At 35.5% G+C, this 14,970-nt stretch overlaps 1 protein-coding gene across 7 annotated transcripts in view; it reads left to right on the top strand.

Annotated features, from left to right (window-relative positions):
- The window catches only part of LOC113507861 (proton channel OtopLc-like), a 57,880-nt gene that overhangs the window by 13,667 nt on the left and 29,243 nt on the right, over nt 1-14,970 (top strand). For 3 of the 7 annotated variants that reach the window (XM_026890803.1, XM_026890814.1, XM_026890786.1), the window contains exon 1: nt 9,165-9,618. The exons of 1 other annotated variant lie outside the window; for it this stretch is intronic. The gene's annotated coding sequence lies outside the window, so the exon portion shown is untranslated. Of the gene's footprint in view, nt 1-3,692; nt 3,868-9,164; nt 9,619-14,970 lie in introns of those variants that run through there. 3 more of the 7 variants (XM_026890793.1, XM_026890830.1, XM_026890824.1) reach the window with 3 other exon arrangements.

The following is a 14,970-nucleotide window of genomic DNA, read 5'->3' as shown; positions in this document are numbered from 1 at the left end:
AAGCTGTTTTAGACGGTGCGAGTAAATCGTGAAAATGCAATACATTGCTGGCAATGATGTATCACTATTGATAGCATAGTAGAGCTACTCCGCAATGTACTGCAGCTCGCACGGTATTCCTCACACCGTCTGAGGTGAGTCTAAGACTAATATTTGTTTTGACCATTGACATTTAATCATACTTATTGTGAGTTGATAATCTAGCCATATACGTTTGCTTGGTTGAAGAGGTGTTTCACCTTGTTATACTTACCTAATAAAATTAGACGTTTATCTAAGAGATTGCCAATTTGATTGCAATGTCTAGGAGTCTCGATGTATTTTTTTTGGCTTATTAGTCGTTTAAAGAGATTGGAAGACCCATTTAGAAATGTACATAAGTAAGAACATCAATATTTTTTGCATTTGCATTTACAAGGAACTTGTAAGAAATTATGACACCTTTTTTATTTATTGCCAACTCCTCATTGAGCCTACAGTACTCATCTGACTTTCTTTTACATTTCCCCATATAAAAAACAAATAAAACCTTTTCTCCGGAGATGAAATCTGTGCGACCGTGCAACATGGCTACTGGTATTGTGTTATGACAGCTGGCGGTCACGTAAACAGCGCGGACGTGCGCACGAGCAGACGATAACACCTCATCGTGCATCTACCGCCAGGATTTGAGATTATGATCGTAGTACCTCACAGGTGTGGGGTCAAGTATTTTATAGTGGAAAGAGAAATTTTCGGAAAAAATATCTTAAAATTATAAAAATGAACCTTATATTTCACTAACTCTATAATTGTAGAGCAATTGCAACGTACACGAAATGAAAGCTTGGCGCCCTCTCAAACATTGGTAGAAGTTATCGAACCCCTCTAAAATACCTAGGATGAACATAAATCGAAGCCAGGCACATCTTCGATAGCTACAGTCGGAGATCGTTTATGACAGCTATGCTCAACCTGCATGCTCTACAGGCCTTTATCATTGAAGTACTTGAAGTGAGAAATATATTATCCACTATTGAGATGGCTAGCGGGACCTGGATGCGAGCAGCCAAAGATAGACATCGATGGCGTGTAACTGGGGAGGCCTATGTCCAGCAGTGGACGAATATGGGCTGATTACGATGTCGATGATGAGCTCTCAAAGACCTCTAAATATTTTTTGCTAGCGGCCAGTGACACTGTCTTGGTCACGTAGAAAATGTAATGCGCCCCATATAAGAAAAATGTTGAACATGTCTGGTTAAAATACACGCTTATATTGATGCTGACTAACATATAGTTTCTTTCAAAGAATCTTGTCAGTAGTTGTCAAGTTAGATCAGACTAGGATCGAAAGCTTTTATGTTCTGAGCTTCAAATGTGACCCAGATTGAGTTGGTTAACAGTTACATAGAAAAAAGGAACACTATCCGACTTCTGTTTGATTTATTTTTAAAACAAACGAATAGTCGTTGATTGCAATGTTGATACCGATTGAAATAGAAAAAGAATAAAAAATACAGTTAAAAAAATTAGACGGATTAATGATTAATTTAAGGTGACTGAATCTCTTTAATTTTACATAGTTAATACAGTGTAATTGTATATTTAACAAATAAAAATAAATAACCTGGGTGAATGTTATAACTCTTACATTTAAATCTATAGTTTTTTTTACATTTTTTTGATGATATTGGTAATGAATGAGTCATTATAAAATATTTTGTAGTGATTAAGTTATGTTCTCATGTAAGTGAATTTATGTAATTCTTAATGAGAATAATGTTTTTCTGAAACCCGATGTCGCAAGTCAAACTTTTTCTTAGCGTATTTTCAAACGGGTTCACCTTTGTAGGCGTATAAAGGGTATCACTGTTAAGTTATCAAAGGGCTATGTGTTAGTGTGCGTGAAAGCAGAACTACAAAGAATATTTGACAAAGCTTAAATATCGATAGCGTCGAATGTTGTGTCTGACAAAAATCGATTCTTTCTTTGCATCGTCATATCACTGTAACAATTACAACCTTATTGTTAAAGTAGTAAGAGTGATTTTGCCTAAAAGTCTTTCTAGATCGATAATCTGATCCCCTTAAAACAAAATAAATGACTTACAGGTGCTCAGTCCGAATGTGGGCAAGCTCAGACATATAAAAGTTGCGGATATCAATTTCTTCCAGGTGGCTTAACAAAAGGTGCAAGCATTTTGAACCTATAAAGTATGTTATAGTTTATAAGTATATTTATAGATACGAGTACAATACGGTAGCAGCTCTCCATTCAAGTTTTTGGGATTATAATAATCTTTAAAAAACCGATACCAGGCTATGCAGGCTATAAAAATCTTCGATATTGAAAACAGTCATAGTAAGATTACCTACTCTTATAACCAAATGAAGAATTTTCCATTGTTGGCTTGTAGCTGCATATATCGCTGTCCAAATCACAAGTGACACATGCAGCTACCCCATAAAACAGAGTTATTTCAGATTTTATCTAACAGTTTGTACCAATTGCATCATGAACGCTTACGTTGTTTATTTATAACCCAATGGTGTGAAATGCCACAGTGTGGGACAATACTATCCCTATGGCACCCACCCCCATGTGTTCACTATAGCCATTCAACATCTTACACGCGTAAGAATAGTAAGGACTAATCGATTGTAGAATCGATATAATTATCGAATGCAGATTAACCTTATTAGTTGATGTCATTCATTTTTTTTTGTAATAAAAACTGGCAAGTTTAATTGTATACCATTGTTTGAAAATTTGCATTTAGAATTACTGCGCGTCAGCTTCATTTTTAGAAATGATGCAACTATCTTGCCATTGGGGATAAAACTAAACAATGTTATGCTGTGAGAAGACGTGTTCCATCTAATAACAATTATTATGTAAGTACTTTATTCTCGCTTCGTTAAGTTCCAATATAAGCTTGCGTTAAGGTTTTTACAACCACCCGTTTATGCTGTTCAGTTGTTTATAACTTAATAACATAGTTCTACATTTAAATGAATAACGCATTTGTTACAAAAGTTATGACGTAGTTGTAGGGCCTTTTGTAAATAAATAGAAGTTAGTCACGAAAGCAACCTTCTGCAAGTGGGGTAGCAATATCAAAACACATTAGCGAGGGTGGACTAATACGTAGCAAGTCGAAATGGGGATTAATCACCCCTATATTTGAAAGACATACCTTCATATTCCGTAATGTTATTTATTCCATAATTTATTGCTATATATCATCAAGTCTATTCCATAGTGTATTGTAATTTGGCCTTTTTCGTGTTGAACTATTCTCGTTAGACAGGTTTATCTGTTATTATAGAAATTAATTTACAACTCCTCTGTGAGTTAGAGGATAAGAAAAATATTTTTACATAACAATAATAAAGCATCCTCGTACCTACACGCTTTGTGCTCCATCAAAATAAATTAAAGATAATACCAGACGGTGTTTGTACTCCTGAGATCTGCGCGTGCTCCTGCATAACAATAAAAAAAAGAGGTATTATACTTCTAAATTGAGCATACACCATAACATACTCAGGTTAAGCGTATCCACATTATCCTGTCACACGAAGCCGTCGGCCGGCCGACACGGAAGCAGCCGACCTTAGCCGAACTTAGCCGAATGTTTATGGTGCTTTTTTGTTCCTTCTCTCTCTTTCACTATAACAAAAACAACGAATGAAGCTCGAAGCTCGCTTATGAGTTAGTCGCGTACAACGAACGTGTTCTAATAGTGTTTACATTTTAAATGTTATTGTAAAATAACAATGTTGTGGTTTATTTGTGTATGAAACCTGTGTTTATGAACTTTATGAACGAATTCACGAAATCATTTGTTTCTTGTGCTTTGTGCAACATTGTGTGTTAAAAATGTGAGTATTAATCATAGAAGTTGTATGTTGTGAGTATGAAAAATTGTGTGTATGGAATTAGATTCCACGTCAGTTCTAGATTATGAGTAGTCGAAGTATTTATGTATGCAGCACATCTGGTTGACGCGGAACTATTTCCTATGAGTTTGTTTTATTTACCGTTACTGGCCGGTACGGTGCTAACAGCCGAAGTTTTAAAAGTAAAAGTAATTTGTTAAAGGTTTTACTATATTGTGCCTGAACTAGATGGGATAGTAATTTAATATTTTTATTCTAGATATGAAATACGGGTGTATTGTGCTTGCCAGTGAACCGTAACTCGTAAATAATAAAAACTGTTACGTCGAAAATAGAAACTAATTTATGCCGTTATAAGAAATTAGTAGAGTATATAGCTATTTCAAATACATGCGCTTATTAAACTAAAAATTAATTAATATGTTCCAAATAATTCAAGATGACTGTCATAATTCATTTTGCAAGACACGAAAGTGAAATTGATATTAATTTTATGGGCTGTGTCATATTGTGGTTGAAATTATTAAATTAGTGCGGAACAAATTGTTTGTAGACCGTGGCGACCTCTATTGAAAATTTAGAGAAGGCAAAAAGTAAAACTGAGTTGTTTTTTGGTAGTCAGTCAGTTACCTCATCAACTCATCAGCTGTATCAGATATATCGAGATGTTTTAAATATTTGGACTAAACGCTTCATACCCAATCTAGTTACGGTACCAGGGTATTTGACTAAATCTTATAATATAAATCTCTCCGTCTGTATATGTAAGTATTTTTCAGGCAAAAAGCACTAAAAACTAAAACCATTACACCCTAAAAAAAGGCGTAGTTGACACGAGAGTCATACGAGATTTAAAATTACTGCATCCCCATCATAAAAATTAAAAAAATAGCATCCAATACTTTTGGAAAACTATCTGATGGACAAAATAGTTTTTTTTGTCTCTTGTTAATAATATAAAACAACAACTAACGTTGCCACAGTTTTCTAGAATTCCCATCTCCTTCCCAATTCCAAATAAACATTATTGAGACAAATAAAAAAGATCTGAAAATACACTCGAAAACATACAGATCTCTTACAATCCAATCACTTAATATAACAGTCCAAACCTCTACATTGCTACAACAACGAGGTTTGGCCACAAACATGGTTCTCTGTTTATTCTATTTTACTTAAAAGGTTGGCCGTTGGCAGGACTCCAACTTGTTAACTCCAGGTGCTACAACAAGACTGCGCGGTTTCAAACGTTTTGTAAACATTGTGTTTTTAATAATAGAATTATTATACATCTTTTATAATAAAACCATTTTTTATTACGTAATATTTAAATTATCGTAAATTATAATTTCTAACTTTCATACTTCAATTTAAAAACTATGATTGGCTCAAAAGTCTGTGAATAAAGTGATCTAATACGACATGAGTTCGGAATATCATCTAAATACCAATAAAACACATAAACATAATTTCGTTATTTTAGTTGCCATTAGGTACTATCGAAGCGAAAAAGTGAAAACGTATTGCGACATTCTTATAAGCAAGATCTTATTGTAAATGATATTAAAAATTACATAAAATTATATTCCAAGCGAGAAATAAACTCTAAACAAGGGAGGAAAACTAATTAGGTAACAGATTCATTCAATTCCTACCATTGTCTTAACGTAAGCCATTACAGTTATAAAAGAGGGATGTCACTCTACGACAAGCATTGTCATTCCGTTTCAACATACAAAAATTGCAGCTAGTACTTAAGACTACTCTTCAACATAATTCTAAATCTGAACATAACAAGAAACCCAACCAGTAGCCAAGAAAGCTGTTAATAATTTTCTAGCGAACAATTTTCTTTTTATGATTGATGTTGATTGCATAAGAATGCTGCTCAAAGTCGTCAGACCGGATAAACAAGAAGTTTGCATACTCCTTAGTACTAACTTGTTAGAATAATAAATTATTACGGCTTTAATATCGTTTTCATTGACTATTATGTTAATTTACATGTTAATTAAAGGCGAATTTGGACGGGTTCGTGATGGATTTGTTGAACGATGATTTACGGCGATGATTGATGTGTTATTAGTTAAAAGTACTTATAGAGGCGATTGATTGTGTGAGCACCAATCGACAGCTTTATCAAAGTTCATAAAATAATTTACCTTAATTTCGTAACTAAGTTATAGGTACCTAGGTGTTTTTGTTTAAATAAAACCTAACAGCTACAGAAACTGTGAGGCTAAAGAAAGGTCAACACAAACTCTAAGATTCTAAATGCAAATACTAGGTCCCTTTTTGTTCTTAATAAAAGGTTTTCAATGGTGCAACGGCTTACTCACGCGTATTTATCGGGATTGCCCGACTAGTTTCGGACCCAACCGGAGTCCTTAATCATGAGCTGACTCGGCGGGGTCAGGAAATGCAGTCTATGTTAAAAGTTATTAAATAATTAAAAGTTTTATAAAAACGCTTCTAAGTAAGCATTTATATTCAGTCCCAGGTCTGTAATCATTCACTGCTAACCACTAAGCGATAACAAACCGCTACATGGAATGGTCGTGAGATGAAACTGCAATAGATAGCTGGCTGAGGATGAATGATCTCGATTCAATAGGGCTAAATAGGTTTTATATAATAAAAATAAAATTGAATATACATATAACCTATTTCGAAGTTCAGTAAGAAATTAATTTATCATTCTAACATCTGCATAATCTGATTACTGTCTAAACTAAAAGACATTTTCATTTAGAAAGTCACCCCAATATCAGTCTAGTTTATTAATATTAATTCTCAACGCTACGGATACAGACATGCCGTATCAAATCCAATTTCGCGTACAGCATTGAGAAACAAAACCAATTTAGTCTTGAGTCACACACTTTCTTCCCATTTGGTACCTACAAGTAATAAAATTTTATGCGAACTGACTTTCTTTGCATATAGCTCATTGATATAGGTTATAGCCTGTTTCGATCGGTTACTGATTTCCCTACATTGCCATTACAAATGTGATCTGACCTATTTTTGTACCCCTTTTCTGCCAGTTAATGGGGTTTCCATTGTTTATTTATTGTATAGGGCACTCTAATGGCAGGTAACTTGATATACAAGTATACTTACCATATTTCGTACTCCTTATATTTGTTACTAGCTGTTGCCCGCGACTTCGTCCCCGTGGGTAGAAGATATAAGTTGTGATTTATAATTGCCCTGTTTTTTTCACATTTTTAATTGTATCTTCGCTCCTATTAGTCGCAGCGTGATGGTTTATAGCCTAAAGCCTTCCTCGATGAACGGTCTATTCAACACAAAAATATTTTTTCAATTTGGACCAGTAGTTCCTGAGATTAGTGCGTTCAAACAAACAAACAAACTCTTCAGCTTTATATATTAGTAAGTAAGTAAGTATAGAGTATAGATTATCTGTTGTTTTTCCCTTTTTTTATTCCACGATTGGTAAATTAAAACAAGCAAGAAGTACATTTGAGCCTATAAAAAACTTTCCTCGAGAAATAACACCAATTTTGATAGTCCCATGATTGAGCAACAAGTTACTCGTATAAGATTCATGAACCCTTCTAAATAAATATTTGGAACGTTCCCAGAAACATAACCTGTTGAACATAATAATTATTTAACTATTATTTTAATACGGAACGAGCATCAAGAAAGTCGAAGTGAGTTTATTTTCAAGGTCAGAAACTACAAAAGCGTAAAAAAATATCAGTTTACACCTTTTCTGTTAGAGGAATGCTGTTTAATGAAAACAGGAACTTATTTTGCTCTATCTATTGTGTCGTATGGCAAGGAATCCATGCTAATTCGGAAACCCTAGGCTACGGCAGTAATCCAAGCCATGCAATGCCCTCCTACACTGCCCACTGTTTGCTGTTTAATGTTACCACCTGAAAGATTAAAGGATATAAAGCGAGCTTAAGCCCATTTGCAGGGATAAAATGAATGCCTTTATTTTCCTTGGTTACACGTCCTTATCGATTCGACGAACCATTGGCCAATTATATATTTTACTACCGGTCTCTCACTGCTGTATTAGTAAACACCAATTTTTCTATTACTTACTAAAATGTTATTTAATTTATGCTTGTCATCTTAACTCTTAAAATATAATTTTCAAGTAAACCATGACTACAACTTAGCTATTTAACACGTAATTCTTATTCATAAAAGTAAGTCAACGAAAGTAGTCTATCAATAAAAGTTCTAACATATTACATTGTCCAAACTTATTCAATAAGTCCTAGACTGTATAATAACAGGGTGTTGATATATTTCTTGTAATAAACCACAACGCTTACTCACACAATTTGGGCGATCAAATCTCCAGCCGACGTCAAAACAAATGGTTGTGATTTCGTTTACGGAGGCAATTTGGTTGGTCGCCAACCACATACGGAGGCTAATAAGTTTGACACAGTTTGGCGGAATACCAGGTCCAATAATAATTATGCTTGAGCTTGATTTGAAGAACCGTTTGTCGAGAGTTCTCTAGCTTAATGCATTTAAGATTGTGAAGTTGTTTATATTGAAAAATATTCAAAGTTTTTCGATTATATAAAATTATTTGAAGAATATATCGGGTATGTTTTCTAGTTGCATATTCTATGCTTAAAATAATGCTGAAGCATAGGTTTGCTAAAGCTTAATTTAACGACTCATTGAAATTTTTCAAACGTGTGGTCAATAAATAGCTATTTCCAAATTTAGTAGTTTTGTTTGTCTACTCCGCCAATCAATTTCCTGTCACTCCCGTTATGTTTCGGGGACAGCTCAAACAAACGCCTCACAACTAGGCGCCGATTTATAGAAGTGTGTACAAACCAGTTGTCAGTATGTATGTGTGTCATGTAAGTAAACCCATTAGCGTGTAACGGGGCCGAGCATCGTCCATTACTGGGAAGCCGATTGTTTGCGCCGATCGACATTCGTGACGATTCGATGTTGCTTACGTGTTTATTGTTTACACACCGACAGTCGTCACTGTACCCTTTGAATTCTTGAAATACCTCCTGCCTACATGCTCGCTTGTTTCCGATTCGTCCGCTCACAACTTTGTTGCAAGCCTCCGATACGAGTTTGACATGACGATAAATGAACAACTTTCATGTTACAAAATTAAATTACGTGTTCGTTATGAGTTGTTTTATGTGTTTGCTTTAGAATCGTAATAAAGTTATGAGACATGGTCTTTGTACCATTTAAAGGTAAGTATCCTTTGTATTATGTTCATTTCATGTTTTGATTATAACTTAAACGGTACGAGCTGAGCTTTATTCCGAGCTTCTGTTGTATTGCCCGCGCAGCATAAGTTTGAATCTCTATTCTGCAGTTGAAGGTTACATGTGACACAACTTATTTTTACGTGGGCAAGTGAAGCGAAGTTGTCGTCGCTTGGTCCGCGTAGTACGGCGTACAGTCCGCGCGGCGCGGTTGAAAGGCGCCCATCTCGGTTGACAGCGGCCCAGCCCTCGCTCGCTATTTGCAGAACAATGCAGGCTTAATGTGCGCACGCCGCTACCGGGAAAGCGAGGAGGGAAAACGCGCGAAGTCGCCAGTCTCGGGCCGTGAGTGCGACCGGCCGCGCGCCGAAGCTCGCACGACGCAAGCGCCCTGGCGCTCGACGCCACGCGCCGCGCTCGCCGCGGCGTTACGTTTTCCGAATCGACCGCTGACGGCAACACTGCCACCGTGACAGAAATTCAGTGTCAAAAGGTTGGTGAACCCCTCTAGTGCAACCAAAATACCACCCAAACCCAAGGGTGCACAGCCTGGTTTCCTTCCTCCCGCGCGCCTGACATCTGCCACTACGAGCGGTTGTAATTTCCTCGTGCGCCGCAAATGTCAAACGTTCTCGATTAAATAGGAAATGCTGTTATGAGGGATTGATTTATTTCCCTATTACTGAGCACTGGAAAATAACGATTCCCTATTACGAGATTGATTGATTTAGATCAACACCACAGATTTAAAGGTAAAATTTGCACTTTACTCAACTGGTATCTTTTAAAGGGGCATGTCATGTACCCACATGGATATAAAATTTTGAAATTCTTACGTACGACTTTATCGTTTTCGAGCTTTTGTCGTTTTCTGGAAACCACCAGATTTAAAATTTAATTATGAACGGCACATTACGTTCTGCCAGGATACATTCATTTTTAATTTAACAGAAATAACATTACGACTACCCGAATAGCTTTTAGCAAGCAAAGCTGAATCTTTAACTGCAATTGTTAAGTTATTTGACTTAATCAAATCTCTCACCCTATTTAAAGAAAGATCATGAGAATTGCTACTTGAAATCTTTTGCCCAACCGCAACAAGGGCTGACTGTGTTCCAAATGTAACAGCATCGATAAACACGTTATTAAGCCACTTCCGAGTAGACCGAGAATCGATGGTGTATCGCAATACCAAGATTTCAGTACCCCAGTGTTTCTTAAACAGAATCGTAAAGAAGTAGCGTGACCTAGATAGTCTTAAAATGAATTTAGATTGCGATAATGCGTTCAGGAATATCAACTGCGTGTACCAAAACGCCAAGGGATATGTCATGGCCCAGAAATATAGCACGGTCTACGATAGATGAGATCATCGCAAGCAAACGACTTAGAATATCAACAATTATAAATGCACAATGTGGCGTTAGAATCGCTGAATACACGTAATTTGTGGGATAATGAATTTTAATTACACTGTTCAAGTTTGTAGCAAAAACTTTATACGTAATTTTGTATCTGATCGGTTTTTGTTTGGTGTGAACGCGGGCGAGTCTAAAGCTATTAAAACGTTTGACTTTGACGCCCCGATAATGTCGGTCTACTAATTAGCGTTTTGCCACAAATGGTTGCCACTTTCATCCTACCATGAGGGTATTAGTATGTGTGAGTGTCTACCAACATACTAGATAATACGAAAAAAATATACATCGATTTATTGGCGAAAGCTGACAGTACAGTACTTGCTTTGTACTGCACACCACAGTCCCGCTGCGTAGTAGGGTCACCCTCATGGTTAGTGGTGTACCAGAACACGAAAATCATCTTTATTGCATTGGCATAAAGATCAATATATAACAAAGTGCTCCCCCTTGAGCTTTAGCTCTACAAAGAAGTAGATTCATTCCGAATATTTTCAAGTAATTCTTGTACCTACGTTTCATGTTTTATATTCAACTCTAATCACAAAATAATTTGGTCAGTTCCCTATTATATCAGTTTCGAAGAAATGCGTCGTGTTGCCTTGTGCCCTGAATGTTTGGCCTTAACCAGTGATGATCTCAGTTTAAAACATGTATTGCCAACGGAATGATATATTGATTGACATTCAGTACTACAAGTCGCGATGATAGTACGCGGGTTGCATCGCTGATCCATTAACGTCAACAAATTGTAATTAATTGAAGAAATGGGTATACGATAATAGAACTGGTGAAAAAAATCATCAATTTTTGATGGGAAGTGCGCGAAATCTTAGAGGCTCTGAGAAAATCTTAGCGTTTGCTGTATTTTAGGACATTCTATTATGGTATTTTTCTTTTCGTATCCATTGATTTCAATGGTTCTATCAGCCTAAACCTTATAATCAATAGTTTTGTTTTTCTATTATATGAAAATAATAATAATAATGAAAATAGCTGCTGTTACGTCATGTGTACCTCAAATCTAAACAATAGTCAGCCAGCCTAGCACCCAAGTTCCAAATAGCAGAACACAGTAATTTGGTTCACTTGGTCGGATCATCAATGAGCCTTCTTCTAGCTAAGTGACATTAGACGGTAAAAACAAGCTCGAATGAACGGCGCGCGGCGATGATAGGTCAAAGTTACGTGTCTTTTTGAAACAAAATGTCATTTTCTTGCTTTTGAGCATTTGGTTATCGATGCAGGGCTATAGGGTCGATAGCAGGGTGCGTTATTTATTGATGTTCGCTACTGTAAAAATCTTGTTTGTTTAGCAATTCAGAGGTATGGGGTCGTTAGTAAGGTATGTAGGTAGCTATAACTTCCTATAACTTCCTTCAATAAAATATTTGAACAATTAGTCGGCATTGCATGACTAAAAGAAATTGAGTGACACATGTAATGTTATCGTGTGTCGAATTTCAATTACGTAATGCAAATACTCATTTAAAACAATTATACATGTATTGTGTGTTGAGTGCACGCGATATGTTAGTAAAGACCTACTTCATTGTTATAATTGGTTACAATTAAATTGTAATTATTTGAGTGTACTTTTTGATCCACTGGGTTAGGTGAAAAAGTTAAAGATAAGAACGGTAGAAGCCGTTGGACTTAGTGTACCTAGAAAGGAACAAGTGAAATGTAAAACATAGTACTGTAATAAAAACGACAAAAAAGGTTAAAATATCTAAAATCTAATTCGTAGATGAACATAATTCCGTGTGGCAAAACATATCTTGGCCATTAATAAAGATTTCAAACGAATCCCAAATATGAAATCGTATCAAACATACATAAAACAACGCGTCGGACTCACATAGAACGCGTTTCAGCCATTTTTTTTTGTAAATAAGGCCTTTTCAACTTTCATTATTAAACCCGCTCGTGGGCTGCCCAATGATTACGACGGCTGCAGCTAGACAAATATGAGCCTTGAGGCCTTTAAATACAGTTACATACGCCTTGCATCTTAGCTAAAGGGATGAGCAACAGGCAGGTGAATAAATGCTTTGAAAATCCGGACTACGCTATTCAAAACGCTTGCAACTTTCATAAAGGTATGGATTGAAAAATATGGGAATATTTCATTCAAGCACTAACAGGACTATGGATTCCGAGTTGAGATTTTTATTCGGAGATTCATTTGATATCATTAATAATTTCCCAACAAATTTCTTATTTCTTATGTCACATTAATTTAAATCTAAAGCTTTCAGGGTACAAAGCAAAGAAATACAAAAAGCAAACATTTAAATTTACAATACTAGTTTATTCGAATAAATAGTGATTTGTAAAACTAGATGAGTTTATAGAACAGGAACAACTTTGGTTTTATTAGAACGAGCTGCGGTGCTGGTGCTGACACAAAACTTTAGTGTTTTGCAGTTAAACTTTTAGGTGGTGAAAAGTTTAAAGCCATTATTACGCTGCCATTATTTAAAATCTATTCAGAAACGTAATGGCTTAAATTCATTTAATCTAGTTGAATTAATTTTGGCACCTCATGAAACAGTTCATCTGAATTTCTATTCAACATATTTTGTTAACGTAACATACTGAGAAATCTGATTCTACAGATATTTTATTGATTGATATTGAAATATGAGTAGAACGTCCATCTAACAATAAGCCTGTATCAGCTAAAGTAGGATCTAGGAGTACCCTAATATACCTAATCTTTTTTGTGTTGTTGCTCAGTGAGCTATCGCATATCTGCAATTTTAGCTTGTCATATGCCATTGTCATAACCATTAGGTATTGTTTCGTCTCTTCTGTCATCATATCAATACAATTTATCATCTATATTATTCTTTACACAATAAACCCTATACTCCATCTCCGCATCTAATAAAATCTCTAGCTTATTTATTCTCGTCGTTTCCCATGTCCCATGCCCAACATATGCATAATGTAGAGGAAGGTTTAAAGCCAGACTTATTTACGCTACACTCGATCCTTTGAAGTAACGTTGTACCCAGACAGGCGATACTTGGTCCTATAAATAGAGAACTCTATCCCACACTCCGAAGCTTTTATTTTTAATGATTTTTTGGTGCTATAAAATTAGCCTTTGATAAAACTTAATTAACAAACGCTGGAGATAAAAGCAAATTAGGTGGTTTTATGTATGGTCTAAAAGAGGTGCTTTTATTTAATTTAATTTTTAGTGTTTGTGAAGACTGGTCGCATTTCTGGCCGTATAAATGTAGCTGTAAAGTTATAAGGAATTCTATTAGACTTTGATCATGATAGGCTTATTCATCGGCCTAGCCTTTTCTCACATCATATTCTTTTATGAATAATCAACTTCATTTCATAATAGTTTAGTTACATGGGAATAGTGCTATGAAAGTAAAAAGAGTATTTTCATAAGTTCTGAATTATGAAACTACGGTAATAAAAGTATTGAATTTGACTGTATTGCAAATATTGCTTCAACTAATTTTATTCATAATGAAACTAATGGTAAATAAGAATGTTTGTACCGACAAATATAATAACTTTAAGGTTAGGCAAATAAAGTGCAAAATAAGACAAGAATTTCTTTATATCATTAATAGTCTTAACGATGTATACCATTAGGTGTTAATACTATTAATAGTCAGGAAGTTTGGAATGAGTTTGATCATAAATAAACATTATCTGATGGATGTAAAGCATAGGGCTGGCACATTTACGTTTCACGGAATTCTAGTTCAACAAAACATTACTTACAGAAACTTCCGATGGATTGCTTCATATTTAGGTTAGGTATACATCCTTACTTCTTTGTTTTTTTTCTTCCTGTATATTCACAACTATATTTAGAATCAAAGGACCGTCACAAAATTTTGCAAATCTAGCCCTTATTGGGGCTTACAATCTTGTCCTAAAACTGACTCTGATCAACGATCAAGAGTTTTCAGACTTATATTTAAAATGGTGGTGGACAATAGAAATTCTATTGAAGGATTTTCATAAGCATTATCATCAGCCCAGCTTTTTTTTTAATATTTTAGTTTATGGTCGACTTTGTGTCTACGCGGATTCAGCTAAATACCAGTGTTTTACAAGGAGCAACTGTCTATCTGATCTCCTCAACCCTGGGATTTGTGAAACAAAACGCCTTAAGTCCATGTTCCTCACAATTCACCTACACCTCTTCTCTCTCCTTCTCTGAGTCGCTACAGATCTTTCCGAAAGCAAAAACACGATCACAACTAGTCTCTATATATAAACTAATAATAGAAGAAAAATACGGTGCGTTGTCTTCCTACGTAAAGGTTACTGGAATGGGGTTAGCATGGTGTGTAGGCGGTCTGTGGGCAACTGACTCCACACATCAAGCTTCTATTGCGATATCGAGCCCATGTTTGTGTACGCAATCGTGTTTGTTTATA

This window comes from Trichoplusia ni, chromosome 2 (genome assembly GCF_003590095.1).
Source record: "Trichoplusia ni isolate ovarian cell line Hi5 chromosome 2, tn1, whole genome shotgun sequence".
In the NCBI taxonomy this organism is placed as follows: Eukaryota; Metazoa; Arthropoda; class Insecta; order Lepidoptera; family Noctuidae; genus Trichoplusia; species Trichoplusia ni.
The sequence above is the reverse complement of the archived record's forward strand: the minus strand, read 5'-3'. Positions and strand labels throughout refer to the sequence as shown.